Source organism: Leptinotarsa decemlineata, unplaced genomic scaffold, assembly GCF_025532065.1.
Source record: "Leptinotarsa decemlineata unplaced genomic scaffold, Ldec_3_MD MMD2_tig00004307_RagTag_RagTag, whole genome shotgun sequence".
NCBI classification, from domain to species: Eukaryota; Metazoa; Arthropoda; class Insecta; order Coleoptera; family Chrysomelidae; genus Leptinotarsa; species Leptinotarsa decemlineata.
In genome coordinates, this window is record NW_027412606.1 from 5,291,312 (window position 1) to 5,307,042 (window position 15,731).

Sequence of the window (15,731 nt, forward strand, 5' to 3'; positions counted from 1 at the left end):
AAGGATAATGTTATTATCTACCGAGGCTTTGGCTAAATCTTGGTGACACTCTAATACTAGCCGTGAGGTTATACGTTGCCTGTTCAAGGCTAATAGGGCTTGTCTGCTGTCAGTGCAGATTGTTATGTTTTTGCCAGAAATTCCTTTCTTGGTTAATTTTTTTGTGGCGATTGAGATACCAGCCAGTTCTGTTTGGACCACGCTGGTAAATCTTCCCATTCCCACTTAATTCTTAGGCTTGGTGATCTGGAGTACACCCCACACCCTAAGCCTTCTTTGGTTTTTGAGCCTAGCAGCCTCACAAAAATCAGGCCACCAAACGCGGACTGCGATTCCAAGAAATGCATTTATCGGATATCCTGCGAGTGCGGAGAATCATACATCGGTGAAACTAAGAGGCCATTGAAAGTTCACATTGCCGAGCATAAGAAACACACACGGCGAGGAGAAACCAGCAAATCAGAAATAGCAGAACATGGACTCATCAACATAACATCACATAAACTGAAATCTTCTACAAGGAAGAACACTGATTAGAAGAAAATTCAAAGAAGCCGCGTATATATTGTCCAACAACGCATTTAGCCATGCCAGGGAAGAGGGGATAGGTGAAAGCACTTGACCTATGAATAGGCAGATCTGGGAGAAATAACTTGGTTTGGAATTTTTTAATTTTTAATTTTCATTTTGTGTTAATAATTTTTTAATTTTCATCTCCTGTCGATAGTTCAATTTTTTTTTTAAATTTTTTAGTTGTTGCTTGTATTTTATTTCATTGTCATTTCAGTTTTTTTGCTTCATATAATTGTTAATTCTCAGCTAATATATTTTTTAATTTTTCACAGATTCTTTCAGGTATTTCAAATCAATTTATATCATACTAGTACTATGTTGCTGTATCGCTGCTGTTTCACTGTTTTGACAGAATCAGAATCAACGAACTTAGCCGTGCGCAGCGTTGTAGAACAGTGCTTTCAAAAAATTTTTCTATAGCGCCATCTAGTGGCGAGTTAAAGAAAAATTGATAGCCTAAAAACCTTCTCTATGAAAAATTACTTATACATGTCAAGTTTCATCACGATCGGTTGAGCGATGTAGAAGTTTATCACTTACCAACCAACCAACCAACCAACAAACATCCATTTTTATATCGTAGATTAGACAATAGAAGTTCGAACTAATGAAATGCACCAAGAAACATTGTCAACTACCTTCAAACAAATAACACTGATGATCTTCAAACATGACTCAACCTCTGACGGAAGCACCAAAAACTTATGAAGATTCAAAATAAATGAACACTTCTATCTAAGAGACCACTATTATAATCTTCATGCAGTCATTGTTCACTGTGGTTCTGGCGTTGAAACTGGTCATTATTACGCATTGGTCAAAGACGAAACGGACTGGTTTGAATTTGAGCATAGTCGTCTCACTAAGTATTCTGGCGATATCTTAAATTTACTGGAGCCTCTGGAGACACCGTACATTTTGTTTTATGAAAGAGAGGACATTGGCAGATCAAGATCTTCAGATGATGTGATGCTGCAGATTTTTGCGGGTTTTTCTGCAGCTGAAAAAGCAAATGCGCCACTGGAATCAATCAAGTCGCCCCAGATCACCAATTGATTTTTATTGTTTCATAATTTGTATTACTTCCTTCTTCAATATATATTTTTTCATGAAAAATTCAGGAAAATTATTCAAATCATTAGTAATAATAATTTACCTGATAGCTATTGTTGTTAAAACCACCTGTTCACCAATTAGTGATCTCTGTTGATTGACTTGGATTGTAAATTAGTGTAGAGTACCAGTTGAACCGAGGAAATTACTATGTGAACCGCGTATTGAAAATAAAGTATATTGTAAAAGTTAGCAGTTATTTTCATGAATATGTAAGATATACTAATGATAATTTTTTTTGAAGAGGAAGGCGGTAAGAACTTATTGTAAGTCAATTACTACGCCGGCCCTGTTTTCTATAACAATGCTATCTTTTGTAATGCAAATGGTAAATAAAGAACCTACAATAAATTTCATACATTCTTATCAAGATGAAAGGTATAATGCCACTCCTGATTTGAATAATTTAATACTCTTTGAAAACACACTGGTTCAGTTGTTTTCAACATTGCTGAAAGTTGTTCAAAGAGTAAACTTTATTCGTAGGTACGTACAAAAATGTTTCAGGTTGTGGAAAATCGTCATTAATTCATTCTTAAGTTTCCAACTCAATTTTCACTTGAAGGTGAGTTGTCAAAGAGAAGTGACATGTTCATGTCTTTTTGAAACCTTCAATTGGTTATAAAATAAATAGTAAATTTGCAGACCGAAAAAGTACATCAATGTCAGTTGAGGTTTACTCAATGTTGTCTATATACTCACTAGCAATTTAGAATAATGCACTTCGAAATTTTACAAAACTGTTCACTAGATATTGTTCTCCTTTTATGGTCTACATGAAAATCCACAATGGTATACATCTATCTTCAAGGATAGCTCATTACACTCATTTTAATGATAGGGAGGGTGAGTGAAGGCCCACAGCACTTAGGCCACACTTGACCTATTATACATCCTCCCGAGAAGTTGTCCTCCTAGGTCACCGTCCGTCCTGTCCTTTCCATGAAGGTGGACAGGTCATTGGCAGGTGTAGGCCAAGACTCGCCGAACACACACTCTCTTATTGACGATAACTCCGGCCACTCATATAGGACACGCCTGACAGTTTCATCTTCCTTTTCACACATCCTGCATAGAGGTGTGTACACTAGCGCCATATTATGGAGGTGTTTCCTTATTGACAGTGGTGCGTCAGAAATCCTACTATTGAGCATAGATTTTTCCTGGTTATCGCCAGATATTGCTTCGGCGCCAGCTTTCTAGGGTCGCCCAGGGCGATCCTGGCAATATTGCATCCTTTCATTCCATCTCATTTCTTCAGAGATTGAGCATGGGTGTGACGTTTGACTAGTTTCGCAATTGTCGAAGTCATCAGTCATCGAAAAAAGCGTCATTTGAGTGTCCATTTGGTGTTTTTTTGCCTTTGGGAAGTGCCTGGGTGGCTCATCGGTCGGTCATTGTCTTAGATGATTCACTTTTCATCACACGTAACGATCCGTTCCGAAAAGGATCGATTTGGTTATGCAAAAGCAAAGAACTGACTCCGAAACGTGACAATTTCTGTCGAATGTTCAAATTGTGGGGCACTCACTTTTCGAGCTTTCGATGTTTCTAATACGTTTTGAACCACTTGGGAGCTGATTCCCAAGTGGGAAAGTCTCCACCAGGACCCAAAAATTCTCAACCAAATAGATCTATCACTTCGGGGATCATTTTTGACGGAACGAAATTTCTCAAACCAACGTCCAGTAATGCTGTCATTCGCACCGTCATTATAACAATAAGTCGAGAAGAATACAAAGTTTTTTATCGATCAGTATACATCATGACACATTACATTAAGAATCACCCTCTTCTCCGTACAACTCAAATTAATATCATGGGAGTTATCGCAAAATTGAAAGTATTGCCATTGAAAAAGTGGCTTGACAATCATGCGACTCACGTGATGAAGAAAAGTTGCAACTGCGTTTTTGTATAGTCAGCCCTTTTCAAGGTTGAGGTTGAATTTTCTTTCTGTGTTGTTTTCAGTTAGATAGATAGTTACCTAAGAATTATGACAAACGTTTGTGAAGAAAAGAGAATTCAAAGTTTCTATGTCTTTTACCACTTTTATTTGTAACTCACGTTACTGCAGTTTCGTGCTATAAGGATATTTTCAAACTTATACATTGAAGTTTAATGTATAAGTTTGAAAATGTCCTTACCGGTAAAAAACATAGAAAGTTTCAATTCTCTCTTCTTCATTATGATTTCCTACCAAGTAGTAACGGCTACATCTATCAATTTATTTCACATTTATGTTTGTGATATTCGCAGCAAAAATTTGTGAAAAAGAAATTTTGAATTGATTGAAAAGCATTTCAATATGAACTATATTGCTACTTTCATTCTATTTTTTTTGACTTCAATATTGCTGTGAAAATATCACAACGCTGTGAGTGAATGTGTTTTGTAAAAAAAACAACAAAGCCTTCGTATATTTTTAAAAAACAAATGGGAATGAAGAATTCCTCTGTTTGTATGTGAAGTTTCCAGTTTTGTAAATGATTTCGTCTCCACATTGTCAATATTTACTTTGAAGATAAGCTGTAGGTACCATTTATAATAACGAATTTCATGTACCTATGCAAAATTGTAAATACCATAACAGATGTGTTAGATATAACATTATGTCGTTTCATTTAATCAGAGAAAACCTGGAGTATAATGATATTCCATTCTTCTACATTTGAAAATATTTGATCTTTTAAATTGCGGGCCTCAAAAATTGATTAGATATCGATATCGACATTTTTTTCGAACTCACCTACAGAATTTTATACTTTTATGTCTTAACGCAAAAAAATCTGAGAAATCGTAGGCGGCGAAAAAGAACATTTTCAATAAATTGATGAATATTGCCATTATTACGTGGTTGGAGATCATTATGGAAAATGAGAATTGAACTTCCTGTTTTTCACCACTTGTATTTGTAATTAATACTACTGCAGTTTCGTCTTACAAGGGCATTTTCAAACTAATACAATACACAATATAAAATTTCTCATAAAATTGTCATAAGACGAAACTGCAGTAACGTTAGTTCCTTAATACAAGTGGTAAAAAAACATAGCAAGTTTTATTTTTCATTTTCCAGAACATTTTATATGGATTGAAATCGAAGATGTATATTCTGGTTTTTCTGTTTACTCTGTGATTTTTTTTTTCAATTAGTCGAACGGAACGAGTATCTACTGATTCAAAATGGTGATAATAATGATCCAACTGACTCCCTACTAGAACTATGAATAGTAGAATAAATTTGAAAATAATGATGACCTTTTATAACTTGGAGCAATTTTGTTCATTCGATGTGGAAATTTCAAAATAACCATAAATATTGAAAGTACTATAAAACAATGCGTCACCTCATCAGATTAGATAGATAGATAGACAGATAGGTAGATACGTTTATTTTATTTATTTATACATATTTATTCAATTTATTCATTTTATAATCATTCACAGAAGTGGCAGAATATTTTTGTCCGAGAAATACGTCAAAAGGAAAATTGTAGAAATATCGAATATGTGTACATATAAATCGAAAAATGAAACACTCAAAATGAATAGCTTAAAGTTTCAAACACGATTACAATTTAAATTGTGCGTCATATTGCGCATGACTAATGAAAGTAGAAGTAATTTCTATAAATACATAGCGCAATTTTGAATAAAATTTTGTTCATAAATTTCTACAGGCCAGAAAATATTCATCAGTATTGTAGGGCTCTAGATCACATAAGAGTTTTCTTACATATTTCAGAAATCTATTAGCAACGACAATATCTTTTATGTTTTTCGAAAGATTTTTGTAAAATTTCATTCCAGTATAGATAGTGCTACGTTCATATAGGGATTTTGCATGGATGGGTAGTACCCCACCAAATATGAGCCCCATACATATGGGGCTCATATTTGGTGGGGTACTTAACCGGGTACAAGGTATCCCCCTGTATATTAATCTGTCGCGCTTTAGTAAATCCCGAAATCCCCGCTTGGGCTCCCCTATTAATAGTAGTGATAATTTGAAAAGAAGCAAAACATTGTTCCGTTCCGTGTTAGGAATCACACGTTAAAAGGTAAGACCTCGTTAATCCTTAGCTCGCACAAGTTTCGACTTCTGAGGGTTGTCGTTCGTAGGGGTGCGACAGCTGGTTAACGGAAAAACAGATTTTAAACAGATTTTTTTAAACAGATTGAAATTTTGACAAAAATAAACATTGTTAATGTATGGAGTACAAAATTCTCTATCTAGTATACATCACGACAGAGTAAATATTTATTGAGATATGAAGCTACAAAAACACTTGTCATTGAAACGGATAAAACTTTCAAAAGACTGATACAAATTGGTTCAGTATTTTATTGTTCATTGTGACATTTCCTCCAAATTAATTTTTCTGAACGTTATCTTTTTTAAAATAATAGAAGTTCAAATCATACAACAAATATACTGAGTATTGGATTTTCATATATTCTTATAGATTACAGGGTTGCTTATCTTTATCTCAGTATCTTAATTTATAATAAACAGGGTACAAAATTTTTTTTTCAAAATGAATGTGTAATTGATTTTTTTGTATACAATAATAATTTAATAATAAATGTTCAATCTGGATTTCGTACATTCTATAGTACCACCACCCCTCTTGCCAACATCACCCAAGATTTATTCAAAGCAACTGAATGATGAAGTAACTGCCATGGTACTCTTGGACTACAGTAAAGCATTCGGTACATTAGACCACAATACTATGTGTAGAAAAATGTCATTTCTCGGATTTAGTGAAGGCACTGTAGATCTATTGAAAAGTTACCTCAGAAATCGGACTCAGTCAGTATGTTTGGATGGAAAGTGTTCTAGTGCTTTACCTGTTGACTATGGAGTACCTCAGGGCTCTATTCTTGGTCCCATTCTGTTCTCTTTATATATATCTGACTTCCATAAAATAATTGATCATTGCACAGTTCATCATTTTGCAGATGACACTCAGTTATATTATCGATTTCCTCCAAGTAACTGGCAGGTGGCAATGGAAAAAATTAACAGCGATCTAAAACAGTTACTGGATCTATCTATAGCTCATAACCTGATATTGAATTCTAAAAAATGTCAGCTGATACTTTTTGACCCGAAACACAAGAGATATGAAATTGAAGGAAGAATTGAAACCCAAATTGGACAACAAATAATTATAGAAAGCAAGAATTTGGGTTTATGGCTAGATGCTGATCTGAGATTTCACAAATATATAAATTCACTCTGTCATAACTCGTACAGTATTTTAGGTCAACTCTATCAAAGAAGAGATATTATGACTTCCAAATTGAAGTTGAAACTTTGCGAAACCCTCATATTGTCTTGATTAGCATATTGCGATATAATCTACGGGCCTGCTTTGATACAAACTGATGTAAATCGCTTACAAAAAATACAAAACAATGGCATTCGTTTTTTTTATGGTGTGAGAAAATTCGTCCATATATCCCCCAAGTTCGAGGAGTCAGGTTGGTTACCGATTGCTAAAACCTGGCAGTTCCACCTACTCGTCGTCAATACACATATATAAAATCCTCATTTACAAAAAGCCAAATTATATTTATGAAGAATACAAAACTTTCAAATCTCAGAATAATTCGAGGACACGAAACCGTCATACTTTTATTATTCCAAAACACTCGACAGCCTGCTTTTCTCATAGTTCTATTTACAACTCTATCAAACAATATAACACTCTGCCCAGTGAATTTAGACACCACCCCATATATAATTTCAAGAAAAAGTTGAAAACATATCTGAAGTCTTCTGGATAGATAATATATTCATGTTATGCCTTGCTCATATAATTTTCCCTTTGTCTCACTTTTGTGTATGTTTTGCTATATATTTTACCTTATTCAAGCTAAATAGATTTTTAGTATTTACTTTGGAATTTATAACCTTTGTTTTAAAGTTTTTAAGTTAAGTTGCAAAACAGCCCCGGCTGAGCTTCCCCCTATCATTGATTTTTGTATCTACTTCTTCTTTATAAACAATGTATGTCAATGAATAAAGCACATTTATTATTATTATTATATCATTGAAAGATACACGAGTCAATTGAATAAAAATATTAATAGTGGAACGGTGAGAATTTAAAAAAAATTAGCATAACAAAACGATGAGATGGATTTAGCCGGAAATCTACAAAAAATATGCTGGAGACTTATGAAATAATGAAAGTGAGTTGAGAAGTGAAAAACTGAGAAATATCATCACACATTTCATCACACATATCAAAATAAAGAGAACAAATATGAAAACATTGAAAACAGAGAAATCTATAATGTTTCAATATTTATATACCTAATCGAATTATCATGTATTTTTTGTGAATAAAAATCAGAGGAATTCTAAAAAAATATGAATTTATGAGTTGTGAAACTTTGCATTTTGATATCAGACAGAGACAAATCCTAATCTTCAGTCTATGAGCAACCATTCGTTCACCATTCACTGTTTAATTTTACTTTTGATCAGAAGTGAAAAAACACAATAAATATTCGAACGTTTTTGTCAATATTTTCCAATACTCAACAGTAAGTTTAATGGTTTCGGTATTAGAGAATACCCGTTTGGACCTTGAACCGACACGTTACACAGTCAGAAATAGTGCGTCCTTCGGTCTATTTATTACAATGCTTACTTAACTCTGCTGATATATTTAAACTTGAATATTCGGATCATTTTCCTGGTAACTATGGTGGATATTGAACCATCTTCATACCGTCAGGGACGATATAGTAACAAAGAAATAGCGACAGTTCCAGAGAAGTACTCAAAATTTTTTTGGGTCAAGAAGTTTCTAATGATTTATAATAATATTCTTTATTCAGTAGAATACAGGATTACAAAAAAGGATAAGATTTATCAAATACGCTACATTTCCTATGCAAACTGAAAAGGTGGAGTTCATCTTGAGCACCTGGAGTGCACAAAAATGGTCTTCAACCTTTGGACAAGCAGAACAAAAGATCTAGTTGATTTCGTGTATTGGAACTGCAAATAAGTTTTTCTGGAACCTTAGCGGTATTTGGAAAGGGAATTAATTTGAACTTTTCTGCCTGGTCTAGAAACTTAGTCGTATTTTCAACACAATCTGTCATACAACCGATCAACTGGGAATAAAACCTTTTTAACCCGAATTATTCTGCTTGGTGTACGAACTTATTTTTCCCACCCCACTTCATCTGGCTAGTTGATTTCGTGTATTGGAACTGCAAATAAGTTTTTCTGGAACCTTAGCGGTATTTGGAAAGGGAATTAATTTGAACTTTTCTGCCTGGTCTAGAAACTTAGTCGTATTTTCAACACAATCTGTCATACAACCGATCAACTGGGAATAAAACCTTTTTAACCCGAATTATTCTGCTTGGTGTCAAAATTGAGTAAAACTATAGATATATGTGCTGATTCAAATAACCGCTTTCTAGATATTAGAGGATTTCATAAATTCAAACATAAGTTTTCGAAAGGAGGAGAGTTCCATATTCTTAAAATCATTTGGAATAGCATTGTTAGTGGTCATTCACAAATGATGATTTGTGAATTGGTCGTGTTATAGTACCTTTCGATCTAATATTAAGATTGTGAACGTCAGTGCGGAACACAATCTTTCTATAAAGGTAGGAGGAAGTTTGGGTGGTAATTATTTTATGATATAAGGTGTAGCAGTGAAGTTTTGGGTGAGATTTCATATTTAGTCACCCAGCTTTTCGTAGCTTATGACTGATAGGTTGACGCCTACGAATACCATAGATGAAGCAATAAGTAAAGGTTGAAAGAACTAGAGACCCGCGAAGTATTTTCTTTAAGATTCAAATTCAAACTTGCACGAGACCCACACAAAATTTTCAGTTTCCAGATACTTTTACGAATGCATTCCGATAAATGCTTTTCGAATCGTAAGGGGTAATCTATCCAGAGCCCAAGATTCTTCACCACATCACAAACCTGTACAGGAATGTTATTGATAGTAACACAAATATTTTTTTTTGGGGAAGAAGTCTAACATTTCGTCTCCCGAACAGCATTGCCTTAGATTTGTTCGGATTCAATGAGAGAGAAGGATCTTTGGATATTTCGAAAATTCTTTTAAGGTCTTCGTTGATTTTCTGACAACCATTCACTATATCTGAAGGGTGGAAGGAATACATCACCAGTATCATCCGCGTACATTTCTAGATAGTATTGCGAGACAAAAATTTTTGAAAAATGCTGTGAAAATTACATAGAGAATTGGCCCCAAAATGGATCCCTGTGGTACCCCATATGTCGGTTCTTTTGTTTGGGAAACCCTAGTATTGAATACTTGCTTTCGACCATTCAGCTGGCTATCAAAAAAACATAACAGATTCTTCTGAGAGTCCAATATATCGTAGACTATGTTTCAGAGCAGAATGATTTAGGGTATCGAATAGTCTAAGAAAACTAGAACAGCAATCATTCCCAAGTCGGTTGCCTGGAAGATATGATCTGTTGCATTCAGAAGGGCTGTCGCACAACTTGTCCTTTTCTGAATCCAGATTGAGTATCCGGCAAAATATTATATGTTTTCGAAAATTCCACAAGTTGATCTCTTTCTAATAATTTTGAGACAATGGGTAAAATGCTGATTGTTCTCAGGTATTTGAGCTCACTGACGACCTCACATTTCGGTAATGGGATTACATTAGCCAGTATACTGAATATTCAATGCAGAAGTTCAAGAGGTAAGAGATATATTCCATTATGAACGGACAACATAATATAATGAATCTTATGTTGAGACCATCAGCACCTGCAGCCGTTGTTTTTACTACCAATAAATACTTGAAAATGTCGTTATTGTCGATTTTGCTACAACTCCAACTTACATCGGGACCAGCAAGTCGACCACTGTAATACTGTTCAAATCATTTTCATAAAAGGTTTTTTAGAACCGTATAAAAATGTTAAATCCCACAAAGTTTTTTCTGTATCGAGTTATATTTTTTTAAACATTGAAAAACATGAATTATACTGGAGTTTTATCCAATACCAAACCGTTATTTTAACACCTCGACACGTGTTTCGATCACGAAGTGATCATCTTCAATGGTGTTAGGATAAAACTCCAGTAATATTCATTAGTACACCATAGGTTCCGAACAGTGCATCACAAACTGAAAAAATACAACAGAAATTTTAAACACCGTCTTCTGTAAATAAACACTCCAAAAGATCCTTTGTGAAGTTTGGATATTTCTTGAAAACTTTCAGAAGTAGGACACTATCTAAAAATATTCTGGATTTTCAGAGTTTTATTTATTACTCGTTACCTAATTCTGGATGCATACTTTTTTGAAAATCCATATATTATATGTTTCTCCTTGAATTCTGACAGATGCCTGTAGTATGCGCTTTCATTTCAATTTTATTTGTGTTGAAGTAGTATAAATAATGAATCTCCAAAAAAATTATTCTTTTTAACTATACACTACTCAAACATTTATATTTTCACCTATATATGTTATGAAAAACCTTTTACAAATTATTCTCGAAGGAAATCAAGTGAGAACTACTTTCAATTTTTGAAAATCCTTTTGTTATAATATTATACAGGGTGGGTCAACAAGATTCCCTCGGTCCATTGCTATCAGAGAAAACAATTTTTTGAATTCCTTTTTTTTCGCAGTCATATCGATAAATACTATCTTTAAAAATTATTTTCTCGCATGCTGGGTGATTCAGCCGAGCGTGCCCAGACAAAGCTATATTTTTTGAATGGTACACCCAATATATGAATACGTCATTCGATTCCATATTTTTTTAACTCACTAAAGAATTTCTGTTTTCGAATTTCCATTGCGGCATTGCCAAGTTATAATTTCAACCTATAAAAAGACATAGTTTCCCTGCCGATATTTATTCAAGAATAAATTGAAAAACAGTTACTTAGACTTACAGAAATACTTAATATAATAATCATACATATAAAAACTTACATGTACTGACTCACTTGGTCAAACCAGAGCTTTGGTTTTGGAGTGCAAAGCAGCGGTGTCAATAGTTAAGAATATATAAATAAATAACAAATCTGAGTACATGTATTCTATGTATTTATTAAATTAAAATAAAATAATTTTCTGCCATTAACATCCACTTTTCAATTTCAGAACTTTCGAACTTCAACTTACTTTCATAATCTCGTAAGTTAGATAAAAATACGCGTTAAGTTCAATTAATACAATACAAAACAACATACAGAGTGGTCCAACGAAGAGTATGCACCTTGCTTTTCTCCTTTTTTTGTAACTTAACGCTCGAACAGGTCAATTTTGCTTTTGAGGGGGACACATTTTAGATGTATTTTTCTACCTGTACCTTCAACCCCCTAGCGAGGGTGAGTAACAACCCTAAAATTTCAAATCGATAGTGTGGTCGAGTGATATATCATTTGAGAGGGCACAAAATTATCTTCCCAATGATACCTAATTTGTTGTATTTCACTCAAACATGTAGGTATTATGAAGAAAAATAACTACAACCCAGTACTTTGAAATGTGTAATTGACTTAGTAGAATCCTACTTCAGCAAGTGATGAAAAGGTGACTCATTTGCTTACATACGATAATACAGATTTTCTTCAAATCTATTCCTAACATTTTGTAGCATATCAGGTATTATACTTCTGCACTCCGCTGATATTCGTTGGCGAAGATCTTCTATGGACTCGGGCTGCGTAGCAAAACATTTATTTTTCAAGTGTCCCTAAAGGAAAAAGTCTAAAGGCGATGAATCAGGTGACCTGGCAGGCCATTCGATGGGGCCTTTCCTTCCAATCCACCGTCCAGGAAACCTGTCATCTAAAAACTCTCATAGTGAGAGCAACATAGAGCAACATAGTGAGGAGGTGCTCCATCTTGCTGGAAATGAAGCCGATCATCATTATTGTGGTCATTTTCAATTATTTCTGTTATGAGAGGATCAATTGTATTTTCAAGCATGTTCAGGTAGACCTCACAAGTTAAATTCCCAGGAATAAAAAGTGGCCCTACGACATGACTACCTAATATGCCACACCAGACATTGATTTTTTGAGGGTACTGGGTATGGACCTCTCGGAATAAGTGTGGGTTACTGTCATTCCAGTAACGGTAATTATGCCTATTCACACCTCCATTCAAGAAAAAATGTACTCTCATCGGAAAAACACGTGTTGAATGATAGGTGCGGATCAGGTGCTGGCTCAGTTGTTCACAAAATTGCAGCCTTCTATCAGGATAATCTTCATTGAGTTCCTGTACTAATTTAATTTTGTACGGATGAAATTCATAGGCTTTTAATATCCGTATTATGGACGAACGGGAGACACCTGAGGCTGCAGCAAGCTGACGGGTACTTTGAGTATGATCCAATTCAACATGTCCCAAAACAGCGACTTCCACTGCTTCATTTCTGATCGGTTTCCGTGGCTGGTGTTTCACATTACAGACAGATTCGGTATCGACAAACTTTTGGAGTAACTTGGCAACGTACGAATCATTCACATTTTTCCTGGGATGACTGTTATTAAAGAGGCGAGCAGCAAATCTAGCACAAGTATTATGTTGATAATAAAGTTTAACAATTTCGACTCGTTCAGGAATGGAATAAACCATTTTTACAGTAAAGTTGATATAATTTCAAAAGTAACCGAACTGAATCAATGAACGTTTGCCTAAATTCTTTTTGTACACTTATCTGCTGTTGTTATCTGAACCAAAAAACGCACGAGAGAAATTGAGGAATGTAGTAGTGATAAAAATGCCGTTTTTTTCCGCATTTTCATCAACACCAAAAATATCGAGTAAATGTTCTTGCTTTTTTTATAAGTATTCAAGTAAATACAACAAATTAGGTATTATTGGAAAGAGAATTTTGTGCCCTTTCAAATGATATATCACTCGACCCCACTTTCCATTTGAAATTTTAGGGTTGTTACTCACTCTCGCTAGGGGGTTGAAGGCACAGGTGAAAAATACATATAAAATGTGTCCCCCTCAAAAGCAAAATTGACCTGTCCGAGCATTTTTGCGTTAAAAAAAAAAAAAGGAGAAAAGCAAGGTGCATACTTTTCACTCATAGCTATAAAGAAACTGCAAGTGACTAACGTGAGGGAAAGAAATGCAGTTGTATCTTTGTATGTTTATAGATTAGAAGGCAGACCTAGGGGAATCCCCAGTTGCATGCAACCAGAGTTGCCAACCCTACGAAACTAAAGGCCTGTACGCACCATCCACCTTGCTGTCCGTCCGCGATCGCGCACCGCCGCCATGCCCGATCGTGCTATATGCACCATCGTTCAAAGCATCCAGCACAGCTTGCCCCTCATTTTTGCCGCCCTAGGCAATTGCCCGGTTTGCCCCATTGATCCCATTGATTCAAGTTCTAGGCGTCAAAAGGTGGTGTTTGCGAAGTGCGTCGTTTTCTAGAGGGTGGGTAATTCTATTCAATTTCTTCTGAAGGGATCTGTCAGAGAAGAAGTTTCGAATTAAGCATGTTTGAGTATTCAGCGTATCATGATTGTCTAATTCAAGATCTATGAATTGAGCATCATTTTCTGACGCCAACCTGTTCTGGGTATAATACTGCCCAGAGTGCTCAGACAGTAAGTAGGACAGTTTGTTGACGATATTTTTTCCGTTTCAAAAGAGTATTTCTGTAACAACTGCCTGAATATTATTCTTAGAAAATCTTAGGTTTGTTCAAAAAGATACCTGAATTAAATGAATAATTTCAATGATGCAGGCCTATTGTATTAAGATACTTTTAAAGTAATACTTACTTGAAATGTCCACTGATATTACCTAAAATCTGTTTAAAATCTGTTTTTCCGTTAACCAGCTGTCGCACCCCTACGAATAACAACCCTCAGAAGAATAAAGAGACAAACAACCAGTCGATTTTGATGCACCAGTAATTCTACTTCTACTTAGCATTATTCAATTCTCTCTTGGAAATCAGTTCTTCAAAAACTAATTTCGTCATTTTATATTCTCAATCAAATGGAGACAATAGAATTCCCGTAAAAACCCATCAGCATCAAGCCAAGTTCATGTGAATTTGTTCATTCTCTATCCTATATTATCTTGATAAAAACATCCAAATTATACTGTTATTTCAGAAGGTAGGTTAATCTTGGTGAATGATTATTATGACTTGTACTGAAAGTACCACTTTGATCAGATCCATCCGCTCCATTTGTATTACAATCTCTTTATAATTATAGCATTATTTTCAAGTATCGCAAATTTTTTTATTTAACGTGTGTTTCTGAATTCTACTTGTTGTGGAATGAGTGTTTAGTTATGCTCCGATTGTGTTAGATAGAGAATATATAAGTGATTTGTGCTATGCGAATATAGTGGTGAACGATTTTTATAAGTATGTAATATTCCGAATTGACACATTGAAATAATTTACCTAATTAGCTTTATTTCATCTGATATATTTTTCTAAAGCAAATTAACTTTAAACGTTCAAGCCAGTCTCGATATACCTACACAGTAGGTTTAATGGATTAACGCCTATCAGAAAACAACTACTCCCCTGGCTAATACCACGAAGGGCGTTGGATTATATCCGACAGGCGTCAGTGCAGAAATCTTCACAGAAAATTTCCTGCATATGCAATTGGCAATACATCTGAAAGAGTCGACCTTCAATTCTGGAACGGGCACACTTGCAGACCGGTTTCGGGTTTATTAGCCACTCATCAGTGCAAGATAGTGACCATCATCGACCTGAAGTCAATGATATTCCACAATTGAAAATCGGAATTCTTTCAGAGTATTTCATTCCTCTTCCGAAGTTGGAGTGAACATCACAAAATGTAACTCAATCTAGTGGAAGAAGTACTAACATACTGCATATCCGTAATTTTCCCGATTCCTCTGAATGAGGAAGAAAAACTTCCTTATTAGTCAGTGGGTTATGCTTGAAGAATGACAGTTAAGAAATTCAAAGCAAATGAACTTTAAACGTTCAAGCCAGTCTCGATATACCTACACAGTAGGTT

The 15,731-nt window shown here is 34.8% G+C and overlaps 1 protein-coding gene across 5 annotated transcripts in view; it reads left to right on the forward strand.

The window, feature by feature from the left end:
* LOC111503006 (Inwardly rectifying potassium channel 1) overlaps nt 1–15,731 on the forward strand; it is a 133,793-nt gene that overhangs the window by 34,364 nt on the left and 83,698 nt on the right. The window contains exon 1 of one of the 5 annotated variants that reach the window (XM_074178840.1): nt 2,104–2,172. The exons of the other annotated variants lie outside the window; for them this stretch is intronic. The gene's annotated coding sequence lies outside the window, so the exon portion shown is untranslated. Of the gene's footprint in view, nt 1–2,103; nt 2,173–15,731 lie in introns of those variants that run through there. 5 annotated transcript variants of the gene reach the window in all.